The following is a 13,948-nucleotide window of genomic DNA, read 5'->3' as shown; positions in this document are numbered from 1 at the left end:
GAAAGAACGCAAGAGACAGCATTGTTCCTCAACTGCACCAGCTGAAAGGCTCAGCTGGTTTAAAAATGCTTTGAATATGGAAAGCATTATTGGTGCCCCGATGGCCCAGGGATGAATGCCTGAGAAATACTTTATGTGATAAAAATATACAAACAAAATAAAACTGTGTTCAAACACCAACTATATTTTAGTCAATAAAAATAAATTATTAACAAGGAAGTACAGAAAAAAGCAAACACACACCAAAACCTTAATGCTTAGTAATAGCAGAAATAAAAGCCATTGCAGGGGAGTAGGGGCTAAACATCCTCAAGCAAAATACTTCAGACTAAGAATTCTGGAGGACAACTTGACAGGAGCCGTCACAACCCTCTTGCCTGACTGCACCTGCCTGTACTTAAGCACACAAAGTGCAGGGTTTCAGTAGGACAAAACAGTTAGTCCTCATAGTTTATGGAAGACAAAAGTCTCCAAAACTTTCCTACTTCTGATCTCAAAATGGACAGGAAGAAAAGGAATCCATGATCCCACTCACCTCCTGAACAGTTTGTGGAATAAGCATGGAAACAGTCCTAACAAGCAGTTTCTGGTTGGCAGCAGCAGCTGAAGCAAAGGTGGTGAACTGGCAGCAGCAGCCACCATTCTCATGCCTCCACTGGTACCCAGGGCTGCTTATCCACTCCTAGTGATGCTACTGCTTAGAGTGGTAGACCCTCCTAACTTCCCATGCAGTGACAAAGGAGCTTACAGAAGAATTTGACTTCAAGTAGCCCCTAGACCAGGGCTGGGAAATTATTTCAGCTGGAGGGCCACTTAATGAGTTTTGGTGACTTGTCAAGGACTGCAAGGGTAGCCCCAGCCCTTGACAAGTGCCCCACCCTCTGGTTGCCATTTTGGGACCAGAAGTCCCACCCCTAACCTCTGACCTTTGCCACCAGAAGTCCATGCCCCTGCCCTCAGAAGTACTCCCTTTTGGGAGGTGGGGGGAGGGTTGCCATCTTGGAACCGGAAGTAAAACAAATCATATGCTAAAAAAATCAAACATCTACCATAATATTTTAAAATTTTATTTAAAAAAATATTTTAGTCCTGATTTACATGCGTTTGTGTAGTGTATATAGAAGTGATTGCATAATAGCTCAAAATAAAGTCTTACTCTTGTACATTGCGTATGGGGGGTGTAGGGTGTGGTTGGGAGTGTGTGGATGGATGGGTGTGTGGATGTGGAAGGTGGGTGTGTGAGCATGGGTGTCGGGTTTGTGAAGCAGTGGGTGTGTGTGGGGGGGGACAGTGAGGGGGTGTGGGCAGTAGTGGGCAGGGTGTGGGGGGGAGGAGATAGTCTCCCCACCCTTCTGCACCTATGGTGCACAGCCCCTGCCAGTGGCAGCAGCATTAAACAGCAGGCCCACAAGGCACTCATTGGCTGCACAGGCAAAGCTCTCCAGTGGTGCATAACTCTAGTCACTTTTGGGAGCTGTACATAGTGGCAAGGAGTGGGGCCAGGCCACCCTGCCTCCCTGCCTCCACTGCATGGGCCTCCTCACATCTCATGCATCCTGGCCAGAGCCATGAGGACCTGGCCAGAGCCATGAGGTGAGAGCCATACACAATGGAGCCAATGGCCTGGCCCCACTCCCTGCCACCACATGCAGCTCCCAGGGGAGCAGGGAGTGAAGCCAATCTAGCTCCATTGCATGGGGCGCCCTGCTACTTCCAGTGGAGTTCAAGGAGCTGCATGTGGCAGCAAGGAGCAGCAGAGGTCACCATCTCCATCATGCTTGGTTTCCCCTGGTGGCATGCGAGTCCCAGGAGCTGCATGTGAGCTGCGGGGAGCCCAGTGCAATGAAGCTGGGCTGACCCCGGCTCTGCACTCTTGCTGCCTCACTGGGCATGGGCCCTGGGCACTGGGCTCTGCAATCTGACCCAGCTGCAGCTTCTCCCCACCCCACAGTGCTTCCCTACCTGCTATCCAGAGCACTGCAGCAGGGTCACGTAAAATCTTGGCCTGGAGAAGGAAAGGATTAAATCCCATTTGTGATGTCTTACTTTGAAAAGACATGGCTGATCCTGCACTACAGGCTTTCATTGGTATTGCTATTTTAGTCAGGGTTGTGAGTGGGGGTGATTTGTGACCAACAGCTAGGCAGCTACTACATAAGTATATGTTGTTATTTTTGTACTTTAGCTTATTTTACTGAATGGGGCTGGCATGGCAGTGCTCACAAAAAAGCTGGTTTTGTTGGGATCAACTGGGTCCTTGCTAGGAACACTTGGCCAGTATAATATCCAAGCATAGCTACAAGCTTTCCTTGTGTTGACTAGCCTTTGCCTCAGGCTTAAGGGGTTATTGAAATTGCCCCCATCACCAAATATCTCAAAAAAGAGACCTATTAGTTTCCATGCTTTACAGAAAAACTGCGTACTAATTACTAACTGAATTTAGGACACAGATTGGAAAAAAGCAATCTGTTCATTGTGTAATTCTCCCATTCTGAATGGCTTTAAAGGAAAGTCTTTTTAATGGTGTATCTGTGCTAACTGATTGACCAGAACTTTTTATCATTCCTTGGTGCGGAAGTCATTCATCTCAAGAGCTATTCAGGGAGAACATATCAACTGCCTCATTTAAAGAGCTGGGTTTTATTTTCTGCTTCTTTGACACTTTCACTCAAGAGCTTTCTCACATGCATTGGCAAAACCAATCACACATATAGCCCAGGGTCAGTTAAGAGACCCTAAAAAGCTGTACATCAATTTGTGATTTCATTGCCATTACTAAAAAAAAAAAAAAATCCCAACCAATTCAAAAAAATATATCCCCTATTTCAACATGCTGAGGCTAAAAAACTCTGAGGACAAAAGGCATTGCTTATTAATATGTTCAAGGTTGATATTAAAAAAGTAAACATTTGAAAGTAGAGGGATAGTATTGGGCATATGATATTGATAGGGAATAAAGAGAATGGCAGCTATGTTCCTGACTGCATTGGAAAGTTCCACAAGTCACTTGAACTCTATTCCTCAGCATCCCCCCAGTAATGAACAACATTTCCTCAACTTACAAGTTATTTAATTAGATAGATTCATTAATGTTTGAAAGATAGGATGGCGATGAATGCAACAGAAAAGCCTGTGAAATATGCAAAATGAAATAGTTTAGACTTCAGTCTAGAAATGTGCATTAAGGCACATTTAAAGATGCAATAGGATCTGTCCCATAAGCCCAATAATCATGCCTCCTTCCATGTTCCACATGCATGGCAGTACATGTGATTTTAGGAACAGAGATCAGATTCAAATCATGCCCTACTTGCCAATGCAGAAGCAGCTCAGGATCATGATCAAGTTGAAAGCTGGGTGCCTGACAATCAGCTGATTGTCAGCTGGAGCAGAGCCACACCAGAGCTCCAGCCTGGTCAGCCAGTTGAATGATCAAATGATCAGATCAGCTGGAGACTCTGGTGCAGTCCTAACCTTACCACATGTTTGCTTAAGACATGATGGAAACCAACCATAAAAATATTACACATTTTGTGTACTATTTTGTGTGTGTGGTTGGTTTCCTTTTTTGTGGCACCATGAATATGTGGCCATGTTACAATTAAATTTGATGTGATTAATAGACGAATCGCATGGTAAGCATAACATCTGCCAAGAGTCCAAGAGGAAGATCAGCGAAATCTATAAGCACATATTTTACTTCTAGGTTTTTTTCCTTTAAATGGAAATGAATACATTCTCAGGCAAAAAAGTTGTCAAACTTGATACTTACTGGGCACATCTACACATGCAGAAGACTGCATAGTGTAGTACCAAGTGTAGTACTAAATTAAGCAGTTACTAAATGACTACACAATAATCAGTGTCAGTGTCAGCACAGTCCCAATGCAGCATGGCTATTTTTAGTAGCTACTGCACAATAGCAATGAGCTACTGCGCAGTAGCACTGGCATCACAGTTTATGCCCGGCAACACTGCATTGCTATAGCAATGTGCTATGGCAATGTAGTGTCTTGTGTAGATGTGCCCACTGTTGCCTATATAATTAATAGATTATTAGTAACACAATCTTATTTTAGACATAAATGTTACTGTTTCTCCATAAGAGTTCCAAATAGTTTGCTTCTGGCATTGGACTGCAGTTATGCCATGCTGCTGAATCTGACCTGTAAAAATATGATGCCATTTCTCATTTCAAAATTAACTGGAGATAGATGAAAGACATTAAAAGAATTCTGCTTTTTTATTTTGCTCATTTAACAACAGATTTAACAACAGATTTGTTTCAGTAGTTTTTGCAATATTTGTGTTCATTTTCACAGTACTGTGGAAACTGGACTTCTCTAACTGGGAATGGAATACCTCAACTGACACTGAGAAGGATGGATTTAATAAGGAACGAGAGGCACAAAGGACAGGGTTTCCAAAGCCCTTTCATCCTATGACATCATTTTTCACTGTTAGAAAAAAAAACACCCACCACATACAGAAGTATTTTGTACAGACAGACAGAAGGCAGAAAAGGTGGCTCTGAATAAATTAATCTCTAAGATGCTGCTCTGTCCTGCCTTTTGCCAGACTTCAAATTCACATGGCTAACTACCTCTCTTTATTAGATAGGAATTGGAAAAACGAATTGTAAGCACTCTACTCAGCAAAAACGTAAGTGGGAGGGGGAAGAGGTAGGGGGTGATCGGGGCAGCAGTCCTGGACGCTTCCTTTGGAACAGAATGCAAAATAAGAGCCTTGGTAGCTGGTGGCTGGAGGCACTGTTGCCACCTGCAACACACCAGCTGGTGCTTCCCTGTGCAGCGCTATTGTCCAGGGTATATAATTGCCCTGTTATGCCTCCAATACTCAGCTAGTCTACAGGATAGCAGCCTAATTTGAATATGAGGGAGGCCTTAGGAAAGGTTCACAAAAGCAAACGTTTAACATTTTCTAAACTTCCCTGACTACCTCCTCTACTTCATCTCTTTCAAATGTAGTTTCCATGAGAGTGTCAAAGCCCCAGGGGCTTCTTAACAACCCTCTCATTACTAACAAACAAAGAACATCATTAAAAAACCCAGTTAAAATGCATTTCAATTAAACCACCACGCAACCAAAAATAATATTACAGTCTTTGCAAAAACTCCTCCTTGATAAAACAAATGGAGGACTGGAAGGAAATAGTTGCCCATTGATGCCCTGTTCTTACTGCTGCCATTCATCACCCATTATTTTCAGCATTTATCCAACAGACAGAGCACTGGATAGACTTGGAAACCCAAATTCCAGCTTTGGCGTGCCAGTGGTCTGGTAGGTAACACTGGATGAATATAATCTTCTCTCTACATCCTGGCCTCCACAAATTTAAAATGGTTGGATGGGTAAGCACAGGCAAATATACTGTATAATACATAGATATAGATTCATAGATTCATAGATTCATAGATGCTAGGGTCGGAAGGGACCTCAATAGATCATCGAGTCCGACCCCCTGCATAAGCAGGAAAGAGTGCTGGGCCTACATTACCCCAGCTAGATACACATCCAACCTTCTCTTGAATACCCCCAGGGTAGGGGAGAGCACCACCTCCCTTGGGAGCCTGTTCCAGACCTTGGCCACTCGAACTGTGAAGAAGTTCCTCCTAATATCCAATCTAAATCTGCTCTCCTCTAGCTTGTGGCCATTATTTCTTGTAACCCCCTGCGGCGCCTTGGTGAATAAATACTCACCAATTCCCTTCTGTGCCCCCCTGACGAACTTATAGGCAGCCACCAGGTCGCCTCTCAACCTTCTCTTGCGGAGGCTGAAAAGGTCCAGTTTCTCTAATCTCTCCTCGTAGGGCTTGGCCTGCAGGCCCTTAACCATACGAGTGGCCCTTCTCTGGACCCTCTCCAGGTTATCCGCATCCTTCTTGAAGTGCGGCGCCCAGAATTGCACGCAGTACTCCAGCTGCGGTCTGACCAGCGCCCGATAGAGGGGAAGTATCACCTCCTTGGACCTATTTGTCATGCATCTGCTGATGCACGATAAAGTGCCATTGGCTTTTCTGATGGTTTCGTCACACTGCCGACTCATGTTCATCTTGGAGTCCACTAGGACTCCAAGATCCCTTTCCACTTCCGTGCCACCCAGCAGGTCATTTCCTAGGCTGTAGGTGTGCTGGACATTTTTCCTCCCTAGATGCAGCACTTTGCATTTCTCCTTGTTGAACTGCATTCTGTTGTTTTCTGCCCACTTGTCTAACCTGTCCAGGTCTGCTTGCAGCTGTTCCCTGCCCTCCGGCGTGTCCACTTCGCCCCATAGCTTAGTGTCATCTGCAAACTTGGACAGAGTACATTTCACCCCCTCGTCCAAGTCGCTGATGAAGACATTAAAGAGTATCGGTCCAAGCACCGAGCCCTGCGGGACCCCACTGCCCACACTCTTCCAGGTTGAAACCGACCCATCCACCACAACTCTCTGGGTTCGACCCTCCAGCCAATTCTCCACCCACCGGACTGTGCAGTAATCCAAGTCACAGCCCCTTAACTTGTTCACCAAACAAAAAGTAAAAAAAAAAGTAAAAGTAAAAGTAGTTGTTATCAGTGGATCTCAAAACACTTTACAAATGGAGTCAGTGACATGGTCTTCATTTTACAGATGGGGAAACCAAGGCAAAGGGAGATGAAGTGACTTGGGCAAATGGCCAGAATCACATCCAGGTCTTTGTACTCCCATTCCTAAGGACCACAAATCCATACTACCTTGTATCAGCAACACCAAATAGGATTGGTCTCAGCAACCAGCAAAACACAAAACATTTTTTGTGTGTTTAAAAATCTTGAATTATTTGTAGAGTAAGATATAACTCTGTGTGACTAACCCCAACCCACATTCTGGTTGTACCAAATAGTTAGAGCCAACTGCTCATGGTAAACCCAACATAAGTTTGAATGATGAATAAATTTGTGTAAACAGTATGGCATTATCAGCCCACTCTCTTTTTTAAAAAGGCATGAACAGAAGCCTGGTGTCAGAGATTAATTTAAAACTAGAGCTGGTAATTTTTAAAAAATACTAATCTTTGACACGATTATGCAGAAGAAAAAGGGCATTTAAAAAAATTTAAAAGACTGTATTTTTCAAGCAACTACCCTTAGGACACTCATGTTCCAGGCTTCCTCTCTTGTACTAACCAGGTGCCTGCTGTGTGATGACTCTGACCCTTCTTTATAATGTTACTCTTTTTATTATTGTTACTGGATCTTTTTCTCTTTTCTTCAGCATCTCTGTAAAAAAGTCCATCCAAGTGCAAGCACAAGCAAGTACATATAAAACAGTCCGGCTAACATCTGTCTTGCATGTCTGGCAAATCACAGATTGCATGCATGCATGTGCGCACACATAAGGAAAATTTAAATACAATCTGGCCAGACCATCTCCAAGAATCCATGGAGAATTGCATTACAGTCTATTGCACTTTGGCCCATTTCCATAAAAATTATTATTCCATTTGGAGCATTAAGTAGATAAGACTGTTTACACAACTTCCTAAAATAAATAAGGAAGCCCATGAGGATGCCTAGTTACTTATGAAACATGCAGGCAAGATGCTCCCTGTGCAATGCAGCATCTTGTTTACAGGGAATCCTGTGATCTTCTCTATTGCATACTTATTATTAACTCTTGTTATCTGCTTCATCACTGGAGAATAATATCTGCTTCCCTACATTTTAACAAGGCTAAATGCTTTCATTGCATTCAGCAGATTTACACAGGCAGCATAGGAGTCCATTTCAGGGCATAAGTTGGAATTCAGAGAGACTTTGTGGCCCAGCAGCAGCTGAGCAAATCAAGTCAAGAATGTTTATTTTTAATTAGATCAAAGGCAAGGACAAGAAGTGTTGAAAAATTAAATACTGTTGCAATTCCGTAAAACACTAACTGTCAGCTCCTGTTTGGATGAGATGAGAATTCATCCAAACCTGTTTTCATTAAGATCACTTGACACAAAAAATTCATCCCACTTTGCGGGTATGCATAAACTGTACACACACATGCACACACATACACACACACACACGCATGCACATGCAAATGCAGGGTACTAATTTTGATCTCATATAAGATTTCATAGACATTAGGGCTGGAAGGGACCTTAGAAGACCATCAAGTCCAGCCCTCTGCCCCAGGGGCAGGAAGTCAGGTGGGGTCATAGGATCCCAGCAAGATACACATTCACATTTCTCTTGAGGTTTTCAAAGTAATTGCTTGAACCACCTCTGGCGGCAGGCTATTCCAGACTTTGGGGGCTTGGACAGTAAAGAAGTTCTTCCTTATGTCCAACCTCAAACAGTCCTGAAGGAGTTTGTGACCATTTGACCCCTGGGGCGCTCGGGTGAACAAACATTCCCCCAGATCCTGGTGAGCACCCCAGATAAACTTATAGGTGGCCATCAGATCGCCCCTGAGCCTGCACTTTTCCAGGCTGAAGAGTCTCCATAGCTCTCAGCCTCTCATCGTAAGGTAAGTTTTCCTGACCCCTGATCATGCATGTGACTGTCCTCTGCACTCTCTCAAGCTCCTCCACATCCTTTTTGAATTACAGAGCCCAAAACTGGACACTCCACAAGGACTAATTCTATTGACATCAATTACATTATAGTATAAGTGAGAGCTGAAACAGGTCTACTACATATATAAAACACACACAAAATCTGTATACATTATGGCCCAAATCTTACTCTACCTTCTGGGCATCAAAGTAGACTGAAGTGCCTAAGTACAATTCTATTCCCCCTTGTTCAGGTCCTGAAAATCCATGAATGCATCTCCTTTTGTAACATACTGGGCATATGTACACATGCATTAATGCTCTGTAATTATGGCACATTAAGTTTAGTACCTGTAATAAAGTACTAACTTAATGTGCCGTAATCGGTGCTACTGCACAGTAGCACCAACGCAGGGTATTAGCATGGTTTTTGTTGTGATGCATACTGTGCAATAGAATTCATCTACTGTGCTTCTAATGTCTTGTGTAGACATGCCCACTGTCACCTTATCTTTAAGACTGAGTCATAAAAAAGCAGCAATGGAAGACGAAGGCTCACCCACCTTTTGTATTAACAGTTTTCCTTCCAGGGACTCTAGCAGTATGGAATGGGATCACACTTAAACACCTAAATCCACTTATGCACCTAAAAATGCCCTATGTATCTATAGAGGGTGGATATATAAAGTATAGGTAGATAGAATAATGCAAAGTTTAATTAATATTTGCCACGTGCTTGAAGATCCTCACAAGGGATAGTATTACAAGTGCCAATTTTGCACACAGGTGGTTGTACATATGTAGAATTTGTAAACATTCTGTTTTCTTTAGAAACAGCAAATGCCTAAAAACCTTCTGCCTTTATTTAGGCAATGAAAAAAACCCAAAGGAAAACAAGGTGAACTGTTTTTCGTATACTAGTATCACTAACTTAAAATCACCCTAACCCAGCTGTGCTCCCCAAAAGGTACGTTTATTCCAGCCAAGACTCCAAAGCAACTTGAAAGCAATTCAGACTTTAATTGAAATAGACTTTGAAATCCTGACTCTTTTCTTAATGATGACAATTTCAAAAAGACTTGTCTCTGCGTGAACAACTACCTATTGTACCGCTAGATGGAGCTGCAGCATTTGAAGGGACACAGAGCCTTCACCTTCTGCCAGATGAAATGAAGAGAAAATAAAAACTTTTTTAAATGACCAAAGGTTTAAAATGTTTGAAATAAAGACTTTCTCCTCTAAAAGTCTAACATTTAAATTTTTAATGTACTTAAAATAAAATAAAAAATCAATTCCGTTGTGAGTTTTAGACTCTAGCTCTTACCTTTCTAGTTGCCCTTAAGGACAATTTAACGTATCCCTTTATCAGGCAGCTATATGAGCAGTCTAGAAAGCTGAAAGAGAAAATATTCTTGCAGGCTTTTAGACCTGGTGAGTTCAAAGAGAGAGTCACTGCAGTGTCTCCATTCCTACAGTACCTTTTCCTTCTGATCAAAAGGAACCAAGTAAAACTTGCAACTCTTAAAAGAACTATCAAATAATGAGGGGAGGGGAGTAAAAATAAATGAACCCACAATGCATTATGACCAGAGCTAGGGAAAAGTTTATTGGTTCAATTTTGGTAGTCAGTACTCACAAATGTGAAACAGAGCTCTGAACTAGTTTTGGCCTGGCCTACTTTAGAATAGCCTTAAACTCCATTTGCTTAATTTCACAAATATATGTAATTTGAGTTTAGCTTTATCGTGTTGTTACTTATATTAAATAAGAATGAACCATGTAATTGGGCAAGATTACTATTAGATTCATTACCCATCTTTTCTCTCTGCCCTGTTTTATGCAACAATGCATCATAGATGCTCTTGGAACTGCTATTAGCAAGTGTCAAATTGTGTCAAACCCAGGTGCAAGTGGGCATATATTTCTATGAACTTTCCTGGTGATTTTCATTTTGTTGTTGGAATGGCCTAGATTTTGATGCTGCCTTCTCCCCTCACTGTAGTCCAAACATAGACAAAGATTGAAAGCAGCCACCCATTGCATCAAGATTTTTTTTCAAAGAGAGATTTCAGAGGAGGCTGCCAGCTTTCAGAAGGGCATGGGAGTCAGGGCGAGGAGACAAAGCACTCTAGCAGCAGCAAAAAAGAATGAAAATGATGCCAGGGACTTTGGAAGATTCCCCTTGGGAAGTGAAACCTTTGAAGGGGGTCTCCTCCTTCCCATGCAGTTTTTTTCAGCAGCCCTGAATAAAGAAATGTAATCTCAGAAAAGAAGACACGGATTTGGTTGTTACTATCATTGCACCCACCTCCAGGAATAGCAGCTCAGTTGGGTTGGCAGGAAGCCAGGGACTGCTGTGTATTCAGTATAACCTACAGTGTTTTTATAGTGTTTTATATATTCAGAATACTTTATAAATATCAGACCAAATTAATCAATTGTTTATGTCAGCAAAAGCCCTGGAGGAAGGCTCTGGTTCCCATGAAATTAGAAAGTCTAACATGAAACTAGTTTGTGGTGACTTGGGCTAAGGACAGGCATTACACATAAACCAGTTTAAGCGATCAGAAACTGGTTTAAACCTGTAACAGAACAGACATTTGGGACACATAAACCAGTTTGAAAATGACTGAAACCTGTTTGAGATAAATCTGGTTCAATGTAGTATCAGACTTAATTGATTTGGGTCAAACTGGTTTATGCAACGTCTGTCCCAGACACCTTCCTGGTTTAACTTAAACCAGACTCCCCCAGCATCCCGGCATGCTTTCTGGGCTGGCCCCTCCCCTCTCCTCCCTTGCTGCAGTTCTGGGAGAGATTTGCATGCACAGAGCATCTGGCTGGCTTCCTCCTGCTCCGGCTCCTGCTCCTTCTCCCCCTACCCCTACCCCTGGTGCTCACAGCTCAAGCAGGGATCCTTCCCTCCTCCCTCCCACAGCACGGATGGTAGCCAGCATGTGGTATGCTAACTAATGCTGAGAAGTGTCTGTGTACGGCAGACAGGACAGTATCTTTAGGGCTTTTTGGAACTAACCAACAGGTAATGTCCCTCTTTGGAATGCTTCCTTCCTTGCAAAGAGTAGTTCAAGCTCTTCTTAAACAAATGAGAGGGGCTTTGTTATCTGGTGGGTTGTTAAATACTGATAACAGAGCTGATAAATGTTCTGCTATTAAGAGGGGTGGGCAAAACCCTTCTCTAATCAGAGTATCCTGCTGGGGTATGGCCATGCCCCCCTCTCAGATCAGCAGTATGGAAGGGAAGGGAGGGATGCTCTAGTACCCCCTGGCTTCTAGCCTGAGCCACTGCAGGTATGTACCTGAATTTCCTCAGTCCAGAGGGGATGTCTTTACAGTTACAAACTGTAATTTTAGACTAACCTGCAAAGACTGAATCAACTCAGGGTCAGGCTGTCCCTAGGCTTAAAGAGTCTGAGTGTGGACAGCCAGAGAAGAAACCACAGGAAGGTCAAGTGTGTTACTCAGGAAATGTGTGGGGGGGAGGGCAAAGAATTCTGGGAGGAAGTAAACAAGCAGTTCTAGACAAGAAGACAGAAGAGTTGAGCTCCAGACCTGGTGATTCCTTTTTCAGGCCCAACTAGGAGCTCCTGGGTCAGGGTGGGCAGAAACTCCTTTTCATTTCACTGCATCAAGGAATAACAGTTTGCTCATAACCCAAGAGAGATACCTGTGAACCCAGAGAAAGAAACAGAAAGAAGGGCTTTGATGTCAACTGTTATATATTTAGATTTTTATATTTATCTTCAGGGGTAAGAAAACAACAGTACCAATTATATATCCCTGCACCAACTGCAATCCCCCAACTTCAGTTTCATTAATTAGTTTGATCCTCTGTCTTCATTTGACTGGTTCTCTCAGCCACAGAAACAGGTATATTGGTTTATGCTTTCAGAGTTTCAGCTGGAGGACAGTGCATTCTCACATACACCTTGTCATCTACTCAAACCCCTTCCCTCCCTGCACACCTGCATTAAGAGGCCAAGCAGGACCTAAGTCATAGTCTCTATCTTAGAAGGAAAAAAAATAGAAATTGAGTATACAGAGACATTCCAAAATAGTAGCCTCTCACACATTTAAATACTAAATAACTACTATGATACTATAGCCTGAAGGAGATACTCTGGTCTTATCTAAACCTGACATTTTCTTTCCTATTATTGCCACTCCATAGCATAGAGTAGATGAGGGACGATGAATACAACATACAAGCAGAAAATGGAGTACTGAGACACAGAAGGTGCACCCCCACCTCTATGATGCTGGAATCTGTTGGAGCACAGTAATTACCATTAGGACTGTGAGAAACAGCACCATTTCGCTTCGACTTCCATTTCACCATTTCAACAGGACAGTGTTTCAAGTTTTGTTTCATTTCAAAAGCACTCTTCTGTTTTGTTTCATTGAAAATGTGTTGCTGTTTTGACACTGTTTCAATGTTTTGGCCATAGACTATAATGGGGAAGCACAAAACTGCCTATAACTTTGTCATTGAAGCCTGCCAGGTTTCAAGGAGCTAGATGTGGGAGTTTCTGGGAAACTGCATCTTAGCCCACTGACAAGCAAAACTGGTGTCATGGGTGACACCGTGCTTGGTTTAAGGGGCAGCAGGGTGAAAGCTGCAGGCATGGTAGCCCCTGCTGAGGCCATGAAGTTTGTTAGCTTTCAAGGAGATAGGTGCAGGGGTTTCTGGGAAACTTCACCTCAAGCTGCTGACAGCAAAACTCATGACATGTATGACTGTGTATGTGTGTTAAGGCATGCCCTCACTGGTACTGGAGCCTCTACATGACATGGTAGTGTGCCCCAATGAGGGCTCCACCTCCCCTACATCCTCATCTCAGTCCACCACTTTAAATAACAAAAGGTAAAATAATAACTTAGTGAGGAGCAGCACAATAAAACCAGCAGCAAGTCAGGCAGCCAAACTGTGACAGAGCCTTTCTTTTCTCTCCTGCAGGAGCTTCTTCTCCAGCATGTGTGTTAAGCTGCACCCACGCTGTGTCCTTCCCCGCTCTTCCCCCTCCTTCTGCTTACTTTCTGTTTCTCTGCAGAGAAGCCCAGCTTCGGTTTTGAAACTTGAAATGTTTTGACCGCCCTCATTTCAGTTTGAGGCTGTTTCAAAGCCCTTTGTTTCATTTCAATTTCGCTGTTTTGAGCTCGAAACTAGTCGAAACAGCATCAAAGTGAAACAGCCAGCAAAATTTCACACAGCCCTAATTACCATCTTCAGCAGACTTGATTAATCGAGCCTGCTCCGACATGCTGTAATTACAGTGTATTAGAGCAGCCTCCCTGATCTGTATAGGCATCCCATATGTAATACCCACAGGGGTATGCCCTGCTTGCTGGTTTCTTCCCAATTCTACCTTGCCTCCCATCGCTCATCAACCACACCTTTGATGTTG

At 43.1% G+C, this 13,948-nt stretch overlaps 2 long non-coding RNA genes across 2 annotated transcripts in view; one reads left to right on the top strand and one right to left on the bottom strand.

The window, feature by feature from the left end:
• Positions 1-9,986, bottom strand: part of LOC149857235 (uncharacterized) — a 30,808-nt gene extending 20,822 nt beyond the window's left edge. The window contains exon 1 of the long non-coding RNA XR_016444283.1: positions 9,850-9,986. This is a non-coding gene — a long non-coding RNA (uncharacterized LOC149857235). The remainder of the gene's footprint in view (positions 1-9,849) is intronic.
• LOC149857236 (uncharacterized) lies at positions 5,249-9,828 on the top strand. The gene is made up of 2 exons (XR_016444282.1): positions 5,249-5,301; positions 9,395-9,828. It is a non-coding gene; the product is annotated as an uncharacterized LOC149857236 (long non-coding RNA).
• Positions 9,987-13,948: the final 3,962 nt, after the last annotated feature.

This window comes from Crocodylus siamensis, chromosome 9, assembly GCF_052110815.1.
Source record: "Crocodylus siamensis isolate JL-2025a chromosome 9, ASM5211081v1, whole genome shotgun sequence".
Taxonomy (NCBI): Eukaryota; Metazoa; Chordata; order Crocodylia; family Crocodylidae; genus Crocodylus; species Crocodylus siamensis.
This window is presented reverse-complemented; position numbering and strand designations above follow the sequence as displayed.